This window comes from Tursiops truncatus, chromosome 14 (genome assembly GCF_011762595.2).
Source record: "Tursiops truncatus isolate mTurTru1 chromosome 14, mTurTru1.mat.Y, whole genome shotgun sequence".
NCBI classification, from domain to species: Eukaryota; Metazoa; Chordata; class Mammalia; order Artiodactyla; family Delphinidae; genus Tursiops; species Tursiops truncatus.
In genome coordinates this window covers 18,098,091-18,109,830 of record NC_047047.1, presented here as the reverse complement: position 1 = coordinate 18,109,830, position 11,740 = coordinate 18,098,091, and the positions used below count along the sequence as shown (strand labels likewise).

The following is an 11,740-nucleotide window of genomic DNA, read 5'->3' as shown; positions in this document are numbered from 1 at the left end:
GTAGTGGGATTGCTAGATCATATGGTAATTCTATTTTTAGTTTTTTAAGGAACCTCCATACTGTGCTCCATAGTGGCTGTATCAATTTACATTCACACCAACAGTGCAAGAGGGTTCCTTTTTCTGCAGAACCTCTCCAGGATTTGTTGTTTGTAGATATTTTGATGATACCCAATCTAACTGGAGTGAGGTGATTCCTCATTGTAATTTTGATTTGCATTTCTCTAATAATTAGTGATGTTGAGCAGGTTTTCATGTGCTTCTTGGCCATCTGTATGTCTTCTTTGGAGAAATGTCTATTTAGGTCTTCTGCCCATTTTTGGACTGGGTTGTTTGTTTATTAAATATTGAGCTGCATGAGCTGTTTATATATTTTGGAGATTAATCTTTTGTCAGTTGATTATTGCAAATATTTTCTCCTATTCTGAAGGTTGTCTTTTCATCTTGTTTATGGTTTCCCTTGCTGTGCAAAAGCTTTGAAGTTTCATTAGGTCACATTTGTTTATTTTTGTTTTATTTCCATTACTATAGGAGGTGGATCAAAAAAGATCTTGCTGTGATTAATCCTAAAGAGTGTTCTCCCTATGTTTTCCTCTAAGAGTTTTATAGTGCCCAGTCTTACATTGAGGTCTCTAATCCATTTTGAGTTTATTTTTGTGTATGGTGTTAGGGAGTGTTCTAGTTTAATTCTTTTACATGCAGCTGTCCAGTTTTCCCAGCACCACTTATTGAAGAGACTGTCTTTTCTCTATTGTATATCCTTGCCTCCTTTGTCATAGATTAGTTGACCATAGGTGCATGGGTTTATCTCTGGGCTTTCTATCTTGTTCCATTGATCTCTGTTTCTGTTTTTGTGCCAATACCTTATTGTCTTGATTACTGTAGCTTTGTAGTATAGTCTGAAATCAGGGAGGCTGATTCCTCCTGCTCTGTTTTTTTTTTTTTTTTTTTTCCCTCAAGACTGCTTTGGCTATGCAGAGTCATTGATGTCCCCATACAAATTTTAAGATTTTTTGTTCTAGTTCCATAAAACATGCCATTGGTAATTTGATAGGGATTGCACTGAATCTGTAGATTGCTTTCAGTAGTATAGTCGTTTTCAAAATATTGATTCTTCCAATCCAAGAAGATGGTATATCTCTTCATCTATTGGTATCATCTTTAATTTCTTTCATCAGTGTCTTATAGTTTTCTGAATACAGGTCTTTTCTCCCCCTAGGTAGATTTATTCCTAGGTATTTTATTCTTTTTGCTACAATGGTAAATGAGAGTGTTTCCTTAATTTATCTTTCAGATTTTTCATCATTAGTGTGTAGGAATGCAAGAGATTTCTGTGCATTAATTTTGTATCCTGCAACTTTACCGAATTCATTGATTAGCTCTAGTAGTTTTCTGGTAGCATCTTCAGAATTCTCTATGTATATTATCATGTCATCTGCAAACAGTGACAGTGTTACTTCTTCTTTTCCAATTTGTATTCCTTTTATTTCTTTTTCTTCTCTGATTGCCATGGCTAGGACTTCCAAAATTATGTGAATAATAGTGGTGAGAGTGGACATCCTTGTCTTCTTCCTGATCATAGAGGAAATGCTTTAAGTTTTTCACCATTGAGAATGATGTTTGCTGTGGGTTTGTCATATATGGCCTTTATTATGTTGAGGTAGGCTCCCTCTATGTCTACTTTCTGGAGAGTTTTTTATCATAAATTGGTGTTGAATTTTGTCAAAAGCTTTTTCTGCATCTATTGAGATGATCATATGGTTTTTCTCCTTCAATTTGTTAATGTGGTGTATCATGTTGATTGATTTATATATATTGAAGAATCCTTGGATAAATCCCACTTTATCATGGTGTATGATCCTTTTAATGTGTTGTTGGATTCTGTTGGCTAATATTTTGTTGAGGAGTTTTACATCTATATTCATCAGTGATATTGGTCTGTAATTTTCTTTTTTTTATAGTATCTTTGTCTGGTTTTCGTATCAGGGTGATCATGGCCTCATAAAATAAGTTTGGGAGTGCCCCTTCCTATGCAATTTTTTGGAAGAGTTTTAGAAGGATGGGTGTTAACTTTTCTCTAAATGTTTCATATATTCACCTGTGAAGCCATCTAGTCCCGGACTTTTGTTTGTTGGAAGATTTTTAATCACAGTTTCAATTTCATTATTGTGATTAGTCTTTTCATATTTTCTATTTCTTCCTGGTTCAGTCTTGGAAGGTTATAACTTTCTAAGAATTTGTCCATTTCTTTCATGTTGTCCATTTTATTGGTATAGAGGTGCTTAGTAGTCTCTCAGGATGCTTTGTATTTCTGTGGTGTGTGTTGTAACTTCTCCTTTTACATTTTGAATTTTATTGATTTGAGTCCTCTCCCTCTTTTTCTTGATTAGTCTGGCTAATGGTTTATCAATTTTGTTTATCTTCTCAAAGAACCAGCTTTTAGTTTTATTGATCTTTGCTATTGTTTTCTTTGTTTCTATTTCATTTATTTCTGCTCTGATCTTTATGATTTCTTTCTTTCTGGTAACTTTGGGTTTTGGTTGTTCTTCTTTCTCTAGTAAAAATATGGAATGCTCCATGAATTTGCATGTCTTCTTTGTGCAGGGACCATGCTAATCTTCTCTATATCATTCCAATTTTAGTATATGTGCTGCCAAAGGGAGCAAAGCTGCACATCTTTGACAGCATTTGTTATTTTGTTATTTTAAAACTTAAAAAGAAGGATGCTTGTCTGATGAGTGTGATATAGAGACATTGTGTGAGTGTAAAGATGCCATTAAACACCTGTGACATTCAGTAGCATCTTCAGAAGAGCCATGCCGTAGATGGAATTTAAAAAAAAAAAGAGTAAAAAAACTATTACAAATATATTCAAGGATTTAAAGAAATATATCAGGCTTCCCTGGTGGCACTGTGGTTGAGAGTCCACCTGCCGATGCAGGGGACACAGGTTCGTGCCCCAGTCCGGGAAGATCCCACATGCTGCGCAGCGGCTGGGCCCGTGAGCCATGGCCTCTGGGCCTGTGCGTCCAGAGACTGTGCTCTGCAAAGGTAGAGGCCACAACAGTGAGAGGCCTGTGTACTGCAAAAAGAAAAAAAAAAAAAGTAGATACTTTTAGACAGTTTTGTTTTTTATTAGGAGTGTGTGACCTAATATCTCTCCTAGGTCTTCAGTAAATCCTGTTTCTCAATAATGATTATGCATAGGTGTATCTTTTAAAGATAATTTTAAGAAATGCTGAGTTATATGTTCAAATAGGTGCTAGCAGGACTTGATCAAAAATAGTGAATAAAGGGAAAGATAACTTCTCATTTACATAATATTAAACTTCATACAATCTAACATTCCAAAAGCATGAGAATTGATTTCTTTTTGCCACTTCAACTTCCCTGTTCAATGAGATCACTCACTGATACATCACCATAAATGTTCAAATCTATTCTGCAGCCATAATCATGGTGTAGAATCTTATCATCACCTGGCTTATTGTGACATCTTATGGTGGCTCATTGTTATTGGGCATCAAGTGAGTTACTGTCATCAGCCATGGTAAGTAGTGGCACACAAGAACTGTTATGTCAAACCAAGGAGGGCCAATTTCCATCTTGAATTCTATGTAGAAACAGATTTCGGTCAGTGTGGTTTAAAGTTCTCCTCCAACCCACTGTTGCTAGAGTATATATAATGTTGTAGTAAATAGCACTTGAGGAACAGAAATAATCCAGTGATACAACATTGAAATTGTATTTATAAGAAAGAAAATTACAGGCATTTGTTAAGCAAAACAGGCCAATGGCATTTTGTTGATTATATGTAAAATTAAAGCCATTCTTGAAATTAATCTTTAGAAAGTTTGTCCATAAGCATAAGACTTATAACAAATAAGCATCTATTTTTGTCACTCACTTTAGTTCAGGAGCTTAACATCTACTATTTCTCACCATTTTGGCAAACCTTTTTGAAATCACTAACAGTATCCCTTCTACTTGGATAAAAAACAAGAAAGGTCTCAAGCTTACCAGGCTATACATTTATGCTACACCACCTCTCATAAAGTGAGACAAGGGCCAAAACCTTCTAAATCAATACACTTTACAGAATTTTGCCTTACCAAGACTTATATTGAATGAATATGCTTCATTCATTGACATTTTTCTCTCTTTGAAACATCCCACAATGTAGTGAGTCTTCTACAGTGTTACCTGAGTTGTCTTCAAATAGCAAATGCCATCACATCACTTTCCTTTTTGAAAACTTCCCATTAACTGTAGGATATACACACTTCCTAGTTCAGCATTTACGATCTTTCATGATGTGACTCCAATCTTTGTTCAAATTATTCCCTGCAGTTACTCCCGTATCACGGTTGTTTAGCCACATTCAATTTCTCATACTTCCTCATCAGAGTGTCCTTTCATAACTCTGGGGCTCTGCACATGATGCAAAGTTTTTGTTTTTAAGAGTTTATTTTTTATTTTTTTGCGGTACGTGGGCCTCTCATTGTTGTGGCCTCTCCCATTGCGGAGCACAGGCTCCGGACGCGCATGCTCAGCGGCCATGGCTCACGGGCCTAGCCGCTCCGCGGCATGTGGGATCTTCCCGGACCGGGGCACGAACCCGTGTCCCCTGCATCGGCAGGCGGACTCTCAACCACTATGCCACCAGGGAAGCCCAAGACTTTATTTTTACAGCAGTATTAGGTTTCCAATAGCCTTTTCAGATTGGCTTTTTCCACTTAGTAATAGGCATTTAAGTTTCCTTCATGTTTTTTCATAGTTTGATAGCTCATTTCTTTGTAGTGTTGAATAATATTACATTGTCTGGATGTATCACACTTTATCTATTACCCTACTGAAGGACATGGTGACTTCCAAATTTTAGGAACTATGGATAAAGCTGTTATAAACAACCATAAGCATGTTTTCAGGTGGATGTAAGTTTTTAACTCCTTTGGGTAAATATCAATAGGTGTGACTGCTGAATTGTATGTAAGAGTATGTTTAGTTTTGTGAGAAATGCCGAAGTGTCTTCCAAAATGGTGCAGCATTTTGCATTCCCACCAGCAATGTATGAGGGTTCCTGTTGGTCTACATCCTTGTCAGCCCTGGGGGTTATCAGTGTTCTAGATTTTGGCCATTTCAATTGGTGTGTAACTCATTATTTTAATTTGCTTTTCCATGATGGCATAAGAATAGAACATCTTTTCATATGCTTATTTGTTATCTGTGTATTTTATTTGGTGAGATGTGTTAAGATCCTTGGCCCATTCTTAAAATGAGTTGTTTGTTTCATTATTGATGTGTTTTAAGAGTTCTTTGTGTAGTTTAGATAACCATATTCTATCAGATGTGTCCCTTGCAAATATATTCTCCAAAGGTTTGGCTTGTCCCCTCATTCTTTTAGCATTATCTTTCACAGAGCAGAAATGTTTAATAATAATAAAGTCCAGCTTAACAAATGTTTCTTTTATGGATTGTACCTTTGGTGTGTATCTAAATTGGCATCATCATGCCCAAGGTCATCTAGGTTTTCTCCTATGTCATCATCTAAGAGTTTTATAGTTTTGCATTTTATACTTAGGTCTGTGATTCATTTTGAGTTAATTTTTGTGAATGGCTTAAGGTCCATGTCTAGATTATTTTTTTTTTTCATGTGGATACCCAGTTGTTCTAGCACCACTTGTTGAAGAGAATATCTACTCTCTACTGTATTGCTTTTGCTCATTCATCTAAGATCAGTTATCAATAGGAATGATGAGAAGCACTTAGGAGGTAGTATTAATAAGACTTGATAATAAATTATTTGTGGAAATAGGTGTTTGATGGTTGGATACTACAACTCATTTTCACACATTCTGTAAATAATATTTAGATTTTCCTGAAGCAGCATTCTGATGAAAGGAATTGTGGATATTTTCTGATTCAATAAAGGTAATGTTTCTTTGAGATTCTGGGCCTCCTTTTTACAAACATTTATTTTTGATGATGAGGTGTCAGGCAGAAATCTCCAAGGTGCTTTATTTTTCAGATGAGTTGTGAAAAGATATGTCTGTTTATTTTCTGTACATTTTTTCACTGAATTCATGACCCAGGTGAGTGATATTTTGCAAAGAAGTTTAATATGGCTTTGCAGTTTCAGCATTTAGGAGCTATGGAAATGTGGGGTTCACTTTCCTTTAATGCTTCTTTTCTATCCATTTCTAAGGTCACAAGCAATCTATAGAAAGCCTTTGTTGTCACTTCAGAAATTGCTCAATCTCTAAATCCTGTCTTCTATCTGTAAATATTTCTCATATCTGGCTCTTTGTCTTTAATCTATTGGCCTCATACCTAATTTTTTCTTCTCAGTTTAGTTTCTTTGTTTTGACAATTCCTTGCTTATGATTTAGAATCTCAGCAAGCTTATTCTTTGGAGAACCCTTCTCAGAATTTTTTATGAATATGAGATGCTAAGATCTTACAATGAAGTTATATTTCTGGAATATATCAATTGGGTTTGGATCTCAATAATACTGGCTTATATTGTTTTCCCCTAAATGTACAGATTAGAAGTAGCAAGAGAAGACTAACAGTGAATTTGCCTTGGCATGTTGGTAAACAGTTGAGGAGTACAGTCTTGCTTGTTCAAGATTAGTTTTGAGCTATAGTGGAAAAGTAAAATTAACAAATATCCAGAGAACATTATGCTTAAATAATAGAATGACAAAAATGATGAGACTTATGCCCTGTGGATATTTCCTTTTCTCTTCTCCTTTTTTCTCTGAAAAGATGGCACAAGGTGAAAAAACTTTAAAAATTTAGATTTTAGTAGGGCAGTAATGTCTATATTTTAGTATGCACATTAAAAAACTAAATGAAGATACATATGGAGGAAATGATATTAGCAAAGGACACACACACACACACACACAAACACACACACACACACAAAACGTATTCCAAAAGGCCTTCAAGACCTTTGTGATTAAACTAGGGATTTTCAATATTTAAAAAATGTAGAGTATAATATTCTTCAAAATAAAAATGTAAAAATTCCTACAGATAAAAGCAGAAGAAAGAGTCTATGTTATGTTGAATAAAGTAAAATAAAGACACTATTACCTTTAAAATATCATCTGACTTCTGGAACCTTCTAAAACACCCAAGAATACACAGAAAACAAAGGCGGTTTATACGTGTGACAACGTGGATTTGCTCAGCCACCACCTGAGGTTAAGCTCAAACTTGGTCTCACAAGTGGACAGTAAGAGTATCAGAGACTCTATGTAGCACTCCACCTATATGTTTTCCTCTCCCTAGGAGACCCAGGATCTCTTACAACCCAGAAGTTAACTAGTTCTCCATATACGTCTGGGAGATGAGGTTGGAATTGATACACTTACAACAACCCTTACCTTTTCAGTTTCTCAGTGAAAGCCTCTGAGAAAACAGTCAACAAGAAAAATAGAAGACCAGTAATGAAGATTTACATAGAGAAAGAAAGGGACTCACAATTCAATTCCTTCAAATAAAAACTGTGACAAGACAGACTCAATACTACCAGACCATACTGCAACGTATCAGAAACCTCATCCTTTCAGAATATCAGTGAACTCATTAAGAGGAAGAGCTGGGGGAGGTTTAATTTTAGCTTTTAAGCAAACTGCAGTGAAAAGAGCATAAAATAATCTGAAGCAGTTGAATATTTACAGAAAAGGGAGAAAAAGATTACAAGCAAAACAATGATAGTTTAAAATGGAATAATATTAAAGACAAACTTCTGAGGACTCAATTCAATAAATCTAGAATATAATAATAATAAGTAGAGAAACCGTGATACTTTAAAAGCTAGAGACATATGTAACAACTTCCATTACACATGTTCCCCTTTTAACTAAGGGGTAAAAGGAGAAAGTAAAGCCATATTGCATAATAATTAGAAAACAAATTAATGAAAGCTCTAAAAAATCCTAACCTGGGAAAGAGGTCTAAAAATGTACTGAAAACAACATTCATAACATTAAATACCTGTATGATTATTAGGCAATAATTAACATAAGTAAGCAGGTAACATAGCAGAAATTAATTTGTTCATAGGGAGTGATAAAACATTTGGAAATTTCGCCCTCATATCTAGGTTTGCAATCAACACTCAGGAAATTGTACTTGTTTTTGTTTGCACCAGATTTTTGCATCTGATAAGTAGGCAAGCACAAAGCCAGTATCTTCAGAAGAGTTACACACTAAGAAAGGAGGATAATATAAAATTATTTGTGAAGAGGTAAAAGTCAAGCCTCTCAAGTCTGTTTTTTAGCAGTCAGCGTTCCTGAAATAACTATATTTTAGACAAGAACATTGGAAAAATAAAAAAGATTTAAGAGAAACATGAAAGACTTATTGGGGAAAGTGCAGAGGAAGAAATATACTGTTTACTGAAAATCATCTTTTCTGCACTGCACTGCAGTGGATATCACTGCAATGATATCATCATCCTTCATCAAATGAATATGTTTGCGTTTGATTCTGTAGTTTCTATTTTGTTCCACTGCTCTATTCGTCTATCCTTGCACCAATATACTGTCCTATATCATGGAGCTTTAAAATGACCCTGGGTATCCAGTAGATGTCTCCATCTTTATTGTCAGTTAGTATTGGCTGTTTTCCCTGTATGTTTCCATATAAAGTTTCAAATAACCTTATCAATTCGCACCTCTACCCTCCCACCCCGAAACAAACTTCTCAAGATTCTGAATAATTTTTATTGCTATTGCACTGAATTTATAGATTTAGGACTTACATCTTTACAACTTTCACTCTTTAGATATCTATAATGGCATAACCTTTTAGTTATTTTGATTTTCTTTAATTTTTATCAATAGTACTAATTAATGTTCTACAGAGATTTTGCACATCTTTTAAAAAATCTATTTTTCTGGGATTCCCCGGTGGCGCAGTGGTTGAGAGTCTGCCTGCCGATGCGGGGGACACGGGTTTGTGCCCCAGTCCAGGAGGATCCCACATGACGCGGAGCGGCTGGGCCCATGAGCCGTGGCCGCTGAGCCTGCGTATCCAGAGCCTGTGCTCTGCAACGGGAGAGGCCACAACAGTGAGAGGCCCGCGTACCGCAAAAAATAAATAAATAAAATAAAATAAAATAAAATAAAAAAATATATATATATTCTGCATTGGATATGTTGTTATGCTATTATAAATAATAGCATACAAGCTTCACATTCTATTTTTGTCACTAATGTATAGAAATGTATGGTTTTATATACAGCCTTGAATCCAGAAACCTTGATTTACCAAATTATAACAATTTTTAATATATTATTTTGGAGTTTCCATATACACAATCACGTCATTTGTTTACAAATGAAATGTTTTTTTCCTTCTTTTCTATCGTACATTCATTTAATTGTTTTTCCTTGCTTGTAGCACTGGCTAGAATTCCTGTGTCTCATTCCTATTCACAAGTAGAAAGATATTAATATGAACCACTAAATATGATCTTTGTAGATCTTTGAATATACTCTTTTTCAAATAAAGGAACTTTCCTTTTAATTTAGTTTTCTAAGCATTTTAACACGAATAACCATGGATTTCAGCTCCATCTCCTGGAGGGGGCAGTATTTACTTATATTACATTTAATTCTTCTGTAAGGAGGATTTGTGCCTTCTCCCCCATTTATTTACTTGTTCAATCATTAATTTACATCAGTATGTAACAACTTGTTTAATACATTGGTTTTTAATCCAGTATCACACTATTCATTTTATTGGTAAAATTGTTCCAGCTTTGACCATCAGTAGCTCCTCCAATTTGGCTTCTATATTCTTTTGACATGCCCACCCCCTTAGCTTTTTGAGTACTTATTTGCTTTCTGGAGCTAAAAGGTGCTCCAGCCTCATTTGGTACATTACCTGATCTGGCCTTACAATCAGACATTTCTACAAGCTTCCCATGTCCTTTTCATTGAATAATGACATTTAGAAACCAAAAACTACGTCCTGGGTGTGCTCTTAGCTATTGGGTTATTATTGCTTCTAGAATCTCTTAGCTAACTATCTAGAACATATATGCCTGGATACTACTAATATAAAATAACACACATATCTATCATTATTTCTATATCTATCCATCTGTACCTATATTAAACTAAAGCTAAGTTCATACCAATGTCTCCTGCTCCAATTCAGTACCACATCATTCATTCTAGCCTTTCTCTCTTGCTTTTCTATATGTTCCCTGTCCAACAGTGAGAAACTTCACCCCACAATCCACTATCCACTTATATAATTGTTTAACCTGAATAGATTTATAAAGCAGATTCAGAATTGTTATACTGTACCTCAATACGGAGCACAATTACCAACCAGAGTACAGTGTTTATGCATGGTTACAGTTCTCTTTAACTTTACAGCTTTTGGTCTAAATGCTGTTTTTCAGTGTTAATTAAATCAACTTCTTTTTATCTCCATTCCCTGTGTAAGGTTATGCCATGAATTTTTTACTCAGTTAGTTTAATCTCGCACAGTCTGCATTACATTCTGGGAATGCCAGGTACTTACTTGATACATTTTTTTTATTTGCATACTTTGCAACTCATGCTTTGTGACGTGCAATTCTATGGGCTTTGATAAATGCATAAAACCATGTATCCACCACTCCAGTACCATTCAGAACAGCTCCATTATCTTAAAAATTCTCTTATGGGTCCTTTCATAGTCAGCCATCATTTCCTCCATAACTGGCAAATATTTCCATTTTCCATTCCTTAGTTTTGCCTTCTTAGAATGTTATATGACTGAAATAATATAGTGTGTGGCCTTTTGAGTCTGGTTTCTTCCACTCAACAAAATACCTTTCATCCATCCATGAATTCCAAAATTGGGTCAGAAAATATCCAAATTAGTCTGGAATAGCTTGTTTTCATGAAGAAAGAATGATTTCAAAAATGCCTGGGATAGCATTTAAAAACTATTAAGAGGTTTCCCTGAAGGAAAGACGAAGAAATTAAAATTTGAATATTAAATAAAATAAATATTTATCATTAAAGTTTATAAGGAAGCATAGGTCATGATGATATTTAAAATGAACAAATAATATAAAATATACTAGACACAAGTCATACTGGTCAATAAATAGAAGTCAAAGTATTCATTCTTACTCCTTGCCAAAAAGTGAGTTAATTGAATTTAAGTGAAATACCTTAGTTTGTTTAATTCATATACCTGATATCCCCCAATAAATTGTTCAAATACTTGCTATAGTAATAGTAATTAATACTCATTTCTGTCATTTTGCCTGAAATATGTAGACCTACTCAGTTTATTCTCCAATTAAAATGAATCATAGCTAAAGAAATTAACTACAGAATGGAATCCAACTAACTTGGACCTGTTGGACAAGGCTATGCAGATATTTCTTTTTGATTCATCTAGTCTTAAAATAAATGTTGGGAACATTTCATAGAGTTAGTTTTTCCTTATGAGCTCAGAATCAAATAGTCATAACCTCAAGAATGATTATATTCAGAGGGTACTTTATTTTGAAAATAAAAAGAATACACCTTGAGCAAATGTCAGAAAGGCTGGCACTGAGGTTAATCTCACCCCTGTTGGTGGTGTCAGCACCTGTGTGTCTCTGTGACAAGCTTTCTCATTCATAAGAAGCTTTTATTTCTGCTTAGGTTTTTGCTATGTAGTTTCTCCCTTTGGAAAATCATCTTTATAAGTCTCTACTTTGCCTACTATTAAA

At 34.7% G+C, this 11,740-nt stretch overlaps 1 non-coding gene across 1 annotated transcript; it reads right to left on the bottom strand.

Annotated features, from left to right (window-relative positions):
- Positions 1-2,559: 2,559 nt before the first annotated feature.
- On the bottom strand, positions 2,560-2,666 carry LOC117307989 (U6 spliceosomal RNA). The gene has a single exon (XR_004521930.1). It is a non-coding gene; the product is annotated as a U6 spliceosomal RNA (small nuclear RNA).
- Positions 2,667-11,740: the final 9,074 nt, after the last annotated feature.